Genomic DNA, 10,440 nt, shown 5'->3' on the forward strand with positions numbered 1-10,440 from the left:
TGGAACTCTCAAATATGGCAGGAGAGATGCAGGATGGACTGGTCACTTAAATAAAGTTGTATATACACTTACTATATCACCCAGCAATCCCATTCCTGGGTGTTTATTTAGTGCAATGAAAACTGATGTTTCTTCAGAAAGGTAAACATGAATGATTATTAAGGTTTCATTCACAACTGCCCTAAACCAGAAACAAAGTAAATGTTCCTCAACTGGTGACCTGGATAAACAAACTAACACATATATACAATAAAAATTTTTTTTTTATTTTTTATTGGTGTTCAATTTACTAACATACAGAATAACCCCCAGTGCCCGTCACCCATTCACTCCCACCCCCTGCCCTTCTCCCCTCTACCACCCCTAGTTCGTTTCCCAGAGTTAGCAGTCTTTACGTTCTGTCTCCCTTTCTGATATTTCCCACACATTTCTTCTCCCTTCCCTTATATTCCCTTTCACTATTATTTATATTCCCCAAATGAATGAGAACATATAATGTTTGTCCTTCTCCGACTGACTTACTTCACTCAGCATAATACCCTCCAGTTCCATCCACGTTGAAGCAAATGGTGGGTATTTGTCATTTCTAATAGCTGAGTAATATTCCATTGTATACATAAACCACATCTTCTTTATCCATTCATCTTTCGTTGGACACCGAGGCTCCTTCCACAGTTTGGCTATTGTGGCCATTGCTGCTATAAACATCGGGGTGCAGGTGTCCCGGCGTTTCATTGCATTTGTATCTTTGGGGTAAATCCCCAACAGTGCAATTGCTGGGTCGTAGGGCAGGTCTATTTTTAACTGTTTGAGGAACCTCCACACAGTTTTCCAGAGTGGCTGCACCAGTTCACATTCCCACCAACAGTGTAAGAGGGTTCCCTTTTCTCCGCATCCTCTCCAACATTTGTTGTTTCCTGCCTTGTTAATTTTCCCCGTTCTCACTGGTGTGAGGTGGTATCTCATTGTGGTTTTGATTTGTATTTCCCTGATGGCAAGTGATGCAGAGCATTTTCTCATATGCATGTTGGCCATGTCTATGTCTTCCTCTGTGAGATTTCTCTTCATGTCTTTTGCCCATTTCATGATTGGATTGTTTGTTTCTTTGGTGTTGAGTTTAATAACTTCTTTATAGATCTTGGAAACTAGCCCTTTATCTGATATGTCATTTGCAAATATCTTCTCCCATTCTGTAGGTTGTCTTTGAGTTTTGTTGACTGTATCCTTTGCTGTGCAAAAGCTTCTTATCTTGATGAAGTCCCAATAGTTCATTTTTGCTAATATTCGATAAAGGAGGAAAGACTATCCATTGGAAGAAAGACAGTCTCTTCAATAAATGGTGCTGGGAAAATTGGACATCCACATGCAGAAGAATGAAACTAGACCACTCTCTTTCACCATACACAAAGATAAACTCAAAATGGATGAAAGATCTAAATGTGAGACAAGATTCCATCAAAATCCTAGAGAAGAACACAGGCAACACCCTTTTTGAACTCGGCCATAGTAACTTCTTGCAAGATACATCCACGAAGGCAAAAGATACAATAAAAATTTGAATATCAAATTTATTATGCTAAGTGAAAGATGCCAGACTCAAAGTTACCCACAGTATAATTCCACTTATATGACATTCTAGAAAAGGCAAAACTATAGGGATAGAAAACAGGTCAGTGTTTGCCAGCGCTAAGGGTAGGGAAGAGGCTAACTGCAAATGGGCATGGGAGAGTTTGGAGGGTGAGTGTTGGGACTGTTTCATATATGGATTATATTTGCAGTTACATGACTGTATGTTTTTGTCAAAATTCATAGAACTATCTTATACACTTAAAAGTGTGAGTTACACTATATGCACATTATACTATTATAAGAAAAGTCCCTCCCCCACCCAAAATTGGATGGGTTATGAACAAGTGTGGCAATAGCAGAGATGGAGAAGAGGAGAGAACCAGGTATTTATGAAATAGATTTTAAGATCTTTTTCCACCTGATTCTGGGTAGTAAGAAAGAGATGATTTAAGACTGGACAACATCAATACCTTGGCTATTGTGAGTAATGCTACAGAGAACGTGGGAGTGCAGATAGCTCTTCAAGATACTAACCTTGTTTCCTTCAGAAGTGGGACAACCTAAGTGTCTGTCTATGAATGAATAGATTAAAAAAATGTGGGAGATATGTGTATGTGTGTGTGTATGTGTGTGTGTGTGTGTACACAATGGAATAGTACTCGTCCATAAAAAGAAGATCTTGCTATTTGTGATGACCATAGATATATCTTGAGGGTATTATGCTAAGTAAAATAAGTTAGAAGAAAAATACTGTGGGATCTCACCTATATGTAGAATTTTTAAAAAGTTAATCTTATAGAAACAGAGTGGAATGGTGGTTGCCAGGGACTGGGGAATGGGATGGGGATGGGGGTAGGGAAATGGGAAAACATCGGTGAAAGGGTACAAACTTTCAGTTATAAGATATTCTGAGGATCTAATGTACAGCATGCTGACTCTCGCTAATAATACTGTATTGTATGCTTGACAGCTGCTAAGGGAGTCAATCTTAAGTGTTCTCACCACAGAAAAATTTAAAAGGTAACTATGTGAGGTAATGCATGTGTTAATTAGCCTGACTGTGGTAAATGTTTCACAATGCATATGTATATTAAATCATTGCATTGTATAATTTAAATATATACAATTTTATTTTTCAAGCACTCCTCAATAAAGAGGAAGAAAGAAGAAAAAAAGAGAAAGAAATGAAAGAAAGAAAGAAAGAAAGAAAGAAAGAAAGAAAGAAAGAAAGACACCAGAGCTCCCCCTCTACCATGTGAGGACGTAGTGAATAGTTGGCCAGGGTGTGGGGGTGACTGGGTGACAGGCACTGAGGGGGGTTCTTGATGGGATGAGCACTGGGTGTTATTCTGTATGTCGGCAAATTGAACACCGATAAAAAATAAATTTATTATTTAAAAAAAGTATTCTGAAAATTATATGCCAAAAAAAAGAAAAAGAAAGGAAAAGAAAGAAGAAAGAAAGAAAGAAAGAAGAAAGAAAGAAAGAAAGAAAGAAAGAAAGAAAGAAAGAAAGAAAAAGAAAGAGAAAGAAAAGAAAGAAAGGCTGAGCAATTGGGTGTATGGTGCAGATATTTACCCAGATAGGTAAAATAGGTTAGAATGAAAAGGTGGGAAATGAGGAGCTGCTGTTATATTAGATGCCATATGCCCATGGGTCTTCAGTGGGTAGCTGAATAAAATTTAGGGAAATGCTCTAGCTAAAAATATGGATTTAGGAGTCATCACAGAATTTTTTTCCCACAAAGTGACCAAGTCCCTCATGAGGAGTGAGGCTGCAACCCTAGTGCCCATGGGTGGAGATGGAGGAGGTTCTCCAAAAGGGACAGAGAGGAACAAATGGAGAGAAGGGGTCGGAGGGAGAAAGGGGAATGCTGTGGTCATGGAAGCTGAGGGAAGAGAACTGTTAAAGAAGAAAGTGTTCAACAGTGTTGGATTCTAAAGAGGATGTGCTGAAAATGTCCATCCACTTTGACAACTGGCAAGTCACTAGTAACCTAGCCAAGGCTCCCATGGAGTGATGGAGGTCTAAATCAGACTGCAGGAAGCCCAGGAGTAAAGGGAAGGTTATGGAGTGGAGGCTTCCAAGAGAGACTACTTTTCCAGAAGCTGGATGTTGTAGAGTGTGAAGAAGGAAAACACAGGATAAAAGCATGAGAAACCCAGGGTCAGGAAGGGTCTTGTGTTCATGTCCAAGGGTGGGGGGGAAGCAAATCCAGTAAGGAAGGGGAGGTTGAAGGTACGGGAAAGAGAGAAGAGAATGTATGTGTGTCTAGACAGTTGGCAACAGAGAATACCAGAGAATGCAATGGAGGAGGCAAAAGAGCCAAAGGTATTGGCAAAAGAGTGTTGCAAATGTTGAATCATGAGGTCCAGGCTGCTTAAAGATGCTATTGACCTTTGACATGGAGGAGTGGTGTGAGGTTAGGAGGGAATTCTGTGTGTCCCAGATGTAAGAATTTGATACTTCCTGTCTTAAACTCCAGGTCATATGATCAAAGGCATCAATGGTTGGAAGTGTGGGTTCAAATCCTGTGTGCATCACACCCGAAGGTATGACCTTGGGTAAGTCATGGGATGGACAATTGATAGCAGCTACCTCATGATGTTGGCATGCAGGTTACCTCCTAGGGAGCAGACACGACCACATATGTATGTACATGAGACATACTGAAGATTACAAACTCAGAGGTCTCCTGTGCCCAGACTGTGTAAGTGTGCCAAAACAGGCCTGTGACAATAGGGAGTTGTCCCACGGTGAACTGGAGGCTACATGACCTCAACTAAAAACATTCACGTTCGAAACAGTTAAAGCACAAGGCTGCCTAAAGAAAGCACATTTGTGAGCCCCGGTTTACAGCCTCTGTTTCTGTTCCTGGAAGAGCCGACTTCAATAACTCCCAGGCCAATGCATCTGACAGGTTTACCTAAATCTCAAACAGATGGCCCTAATGGGTATTAAATAAGTTCTGAGATTAAATCTCCAAGTTACAGTGTCTTTCCCACAACTGGTTGTATATTCAGTATTATTATTTACACCTTATCTACTTGCTTAAATGTGGGAGTTAAGATGCTTTTAAATGGTTGAAAAGATTCTTGGGCTCTGTAGTGCCAAAGTAACATATAATTGTACCACACAAATTAGCCAGGGTTTATAGGCCTCAGATCTGAAAGAAATTAAGCTGTGCCTGAAATGGATTAGTCCATAGGCAAGTGAGTTGGTTTTTGTTTGTTGGTTTTTTTAAGAAAAATTGAAACTGTGCCCCAGTACTAGTTTTCAATGACCTCTTTGGCTGTTGGTGCTACAACTATAAAATGCATAATTTTTCTTTGTAAGTCTGACGGGACCAGTTAAAAATTTATGGGCTGGTAATTTTGATATTATAGAATATGTACATAAAATTACCTAATTGAAGTATACTTTCCCTCCCCTATTTTACCCATGGCTTTGGAGGATTTGTGATAGCTCATTCTAAAATCTTTCCTTGCTACAATATGACACTCCCCCCCACCCCCACCCCTTACTATCAGATGAACAAGCGTGTTCACACAGGAATGGTAGACCTTCTAATAGGACACAAAACGTTTGATTGGGGTCTTCCCCTATAAGTTTACTCCAAGAAGCAAGACCAGTAACCAGAATTGTGCTGCTGACTGGCAAATGGTAATATTAATAGAACAAAAATCAATTGATATAAACTGTGTCTCATTCAAGCTGCTCCAATCCACAGTAAGAATATGTTTAGGGATAATCAATAGGACATCAGGCATGACTCCAAGTGTCTCTGATTGAGGATTTTAAAAGGATTTAAAATTCCTTAGGAATCCCTTTCTCATCTGAGTACCTGTTCATCCATCTTATGCATGGTCACTACCAGAGGCATCCCCTGATTCCCGTCAGTTAAAAAAAAAATTCACTTATTCCATTGTTTCTGAATCAAGTAGAGAATACACAGAGCATTTTCTGGTACTCATTAAATGCTAAATAACAGCAACATGCTGTTAAATTGCAGAGCAAGGGTACCGCAAAATCTGTAATATATGATTTCAGCAAAAAATTTCTTTTGAGAATATGTTCGGCTAATTTAAAGCATAATTTCATTAACATAACCATCTTTGCACACATAGCAGAGTGGAATTCATAAAACTTTAGCAGCACTTGGGTTTACAGGATCTCAGTGGGAATCATTGGTTTCAGTAAACTTGCACTACCTCCCTTTTCCTATCAGATGGCGGGATGCAGATTTTTGACACCATACTGGGTTCTCTCTCCTTTGGGTTCATCCCTTCTTTGGCTGAGAGGCAGAGGCTCTTTTCTTCCCATTTTGTCTGATCCTCTTCCTGCAGCCCTCCTGGGGCTCCTCCTGAACAGCAACATCAAAGTCATTTATGGCTGAAAGCTGGTGGCCAGCCATATGGAATTACAGCCCAGGCTCTCGCCGGATTACAGAGTGTAGCATATGAATCAAATGACAGTGCCATGACACGGAGGGAAGGCTGGTAAGGCCTCCAGTTTTGAATGGAAAATATGACTGTTTGTGTATTTATACACAGGCTCCTCATAAACAACCTGAATGTTTCACCAACATCCCAATGAAGCAAGGGATGGGCTGAGTTAGAAATAGCTCCAGAATGCCTCTCTTCTAAGTAAATTACCCACCCTGTCCTATCTTCTCTGGGTGTTTAATGTGTTTCCCTGCATATTTCAGAATTACAGGAAATGCTTACCAACAAATAACATAACTTAAGACATCAAAGACAAGGGTTCACATAGCAGGGTTCCCTTATCTAACTCATTATGATTACCACAAAATCCAACCACATTTCACCCATTCTGAATCCAGTCTCTAAGCCATCCAATCTACCCAGACCTCTCCTTCCCCATCAACCGTTCCCTTCTCACGTGCCTGTAGTCTGGCTTTCATCTCCCACACTCCACAGAACCTGTTTAAACTTTGCCCCTCCAGAGTAATACCTTCTGTCTGTGTGCCCTGGAATAACATCATGGTAGGTCCAGCTGCCCAGGCTTGACCTCAGAGCTGTCCCTTGCTGTGCCATGTCCCTTAGATAGCTATACTCCATTACAAAGTCCTGAGGATCCTGCCTCTCAAATATTTTTGTCTCTTCCCCATCAATTCCATGCCTACTGCTTATTACCCGAGTGTGACTTTTTGTGTTTGTCCAAACTAGCAAAGATCCCCTGACTGCTTTTTTTTTTTTTTTTTTTTTTTTTTTTAAGATTTTACTTATTCATGAGAGACACATAGAGAGGCAGAGACACAGGCAGAGAGAGAAGCAGGCTGCATGCAGGGAGCCTGATGTGGGACTCGATCCCGGAACTCCAGGATCACGCCCTGGGCCAAAGGCAGGTGCTAAACTGCTAAGCCACCCAGGGATCCCCCTGACCCTGACTGCTTTTCTTGCCTCTAATCTGGTCCTCTCCTTTATCCCATCTTCTACACCTGTTACTGGGTTTCTTTATACAATGCAAATCAGCTCATGTCACTCCTTGTTTGAGAACCTCCAAAATGTCCCTGTTACAAATAGAATCTAGTCCAAAGGGTCTTCATAAACTTGTCCCAAGCTGTCTTAATATCAATATCACAGCCCTTCTCATTTCTTATACTCCTGCTTCCCTGAGCTTCCATTCCAGCCACTGATTTCCTGAAGTTCCTAAACATGCCATGCTTTTGCGTGTCTCCATGACTTTGCCCATGCTATTCCTTCTGTGTTCAGTGCCATGTTCCACATTGTCCGTTAGGAAAATTCAGCACCCCTTTCAAGATATGACTCAAATGTCACCTGCTCTGAAAAGACCATCAGCCTCATGTCCCTTAGTCCAAGTGAGTGACCCTCCTCTGTGCAGCTACATTTTATGTTCCTTTGTAATAGCACTTCTTGTCCTGTCAGTGTTGCCTATATGGATCTGTCCCCCCATCACACTGTAGACTTTCAGGATTACTGCCACTTCCTGTTTATATCTCTATATTCCCAGTGATGGACAGGGATTTAGGCACATACCAGAGATTTCTACATGTCTGATGAATGAATGAGTGGGTACATAACTCATTGCAAGAAGTCAATAAAATCAAACTCTTACAATTTAAAATTTTTATCTGAGGTACATATTTCCATGGTGAAAATTACTATCTCTTCTTACCTATGAGAACAAAGATAATTTACAGACTGAGTAGACACTGAACAAGAGAAAGAGTGGAAACAAATACAGCATTATTGTTTCAATTTCTGAATCCTCTTTCTTCAGGCACAAAAGGATGGTTACAAATTTCCCAGGATGATAAAGGGAATATGGTTAACATTTGTATCAGTGGAAGATAACAGAAAGGGAATGATAAGTATAGAAGCAAAGTAACCCATTGTTAAATAAGTGAGTTTCATTCAGGATGTCTGGGACCCATTTAATGGATCTACGGATGAACTCATTTTTAACTTAAAAAGAATTCAACATTTACAAATAATCAGTTAAATGATTACTCACCTTCTTTTGTTTCATATTATAAAAGGCTTGTTCTGAAGTTTGACAAAGGCAGTCTTTGGTGCTTCAATCAACTGCTCTTTCTCCTCTTCTATTTTTATTCCCCCAAACACTAAAGCAACGCTTTCTAAATTACACAGCCCGTTGCACTGTTCTCTCTCCTCTTTCCCTGGCCCTTTCTCATTGTTCAGGCTCAGGTGGACTACCTCTTTCTCTGAGAAGACTCTCCTGATCTTCTCAGACTACATACAGAGCTCTAGCTACATGTACCTTTAGCACCTAGACACCCCTATCATATACTTACACCACTGTCATTATTACCTGTTACACTCTACTTACTCACCATCAGATTCTCAATCTATGTATATAGCAAATTCTTAATAAATACGTAGTTAATGAAAATTGATATATTTGTTGAATTGATGAAAAGATGCCTGGTAAGGGAAAGGAATCAACATTGTCCTAGACCTGACTTCCACCTCAAATAGACTTTAAGGCAAGGGTTTGGTTGTAAGGAGTTTATTTGAGATGGGAGGAAACCGAATGATGGGTGCATTTATAGATAGATTGTCATTGTGGGAAACTAGGGCACAATCCCACACAGGACCTTCTGAAAGACTGTGCATAACACATCTCAGTCTTGTTCCCTCAAGGGGTGAAGAGGCTGGAGAATTTATCCAGCAGCTTTTGCTCCTCATTATTTCGGCGCTGCTCCTGAAAATGCGAACAACCTCCTCCCCAGCACTTCTAGCCCACTTGGTGTACCAACATCCTGATGTTCCAAGAAAGCACATGGGTAGAGAGAGGTCCAAGTGCCTGAGGTAGGATGCTGTTGGCATGCATAGGTATGTCCATAAGAATTGCAGTGACATGTGGAGTGAACTGAGGAGATATGGATGAGTCACCACCAATGTCTTCTACAGGAGGTACTACTAATGTTTTTCTTCTGAATTTCACTTAAAAAATGTACACTGGAAAATTACCAAATCGTTCTAAATCTTACATAATAACCTACCTTCAAGTAATAGTATCTACCTCTAAATAATAGTGTAGTATCTTATATGGTCACAGGAAACCACATGAGATTTTGTCTTATATGGGAACACATGACATCCAATCTCTGACTAGATGCTCATAGGCCATCTTTACCAACCAACCATACCTTTGGTATTACTTACCTCCTTAATGATCTCTGGTCTACGTCTGTACTGTGTTTTAAAATATCAATATATATTTACGGTAATATTCAATGTTTTTTAGATGCTAGACATCTGTACTATACATTTCCCCCTAGGGATCAGTTGTCAAATCAAACATATTTTAACAAAAAGCTAGTATTAACTCTCCCAAGCAACAAGCTGGTATTCCATCTACATGTTATACTTTTTAAGTGCCCCTTGGTCAAACGATCTTGAGAAATTTTGTCCTGAAGTCAAGCCCTACAGAAAGGTTTTATTGGCTTTCCACTGTCTATTGAATTAAGAACTTCTTACCAAGCCACTCAAGACACCTCACAAATTAGCTCCAACACTTGCCACTTTTTCTCCAAACTAAGTCATTGCTGTTCTCTCCACACAGCCTGCTTACCTATCTGCACCCATGCTATTCTGCTTCCTCCTGACCTGACCTCTCTTCTCTCCCATCTCTGATCCCTGTCTACTAAATAGTGCTTATATTTTAAAGTCCATCTTAAGTTCCCTAAGTTTTCATTTCTCATCATGTCTACAAAATGATCTCTCCACTTCCCTGCCTTGAAGCACCTTGCCCCTATGTGCACTTCTCTTGAAGCTCTTTATATAGACTGCTCTCCAGCATACTGTTTAGTGACAATGTGTCATTCTCCACTCTAGACTAAAGGCTTGCTATTTTATCTTTAAGTTCCTTCAAGAACAGGAGCCCTGACTTTCATTTTTGTATACTATACTACCTTAGCAGAGTTCCTGGCACATAATACTCAAGCGTTAAATGCTTGTTGAACTGCATTTTTTTTTTCAAAAATGTAGAACTTTATTTGCCTATTTATTTGTAATAGCATTTCAGGTTGTAAAAGAACACAAGCTCATTGTAATTAATTTTAAACTGCAAAAAAAAATCATAATGAAGAAAATGAAACCCATAATCCCATCATCCAGAGGCAACAATGTTAATGTTTTTTATGGTCTTTTTCTTTCTGTGTCTCTCTCTGTATTTTAAAGGATGGGTTTTTTTTTTAATTTTTATTTATTTATGATAGAGAGAGAGAGAGAGAGAGAGAGACACAGGCAGAGGGAGAAGCAGGCTCCATGCACCGGGGGCCCGACGTGGGATTCGATCCCGGGTCTCCAGGATCGCGCCCTGGGCCAAAGGCAGGCGCCAAACCGCTGCGCCACCCAGGGA

This window comes from Canis lupus, chromosome 12 (genome assembly GCF_011100685.1).
Source record: "Canis lupus familiaris isolate Mischka breed German Shepherd chromosome 12, alternate assembly UU_Cfam_GSD_1.0, whole genome shotgun sequence".
NCBI classification, from domain to species: domain Eukaryota; kingdom Metazoa; phylum Chordata; class Mammalia; order Carnivora; family Canidae; genus Canis; species Canis lupus.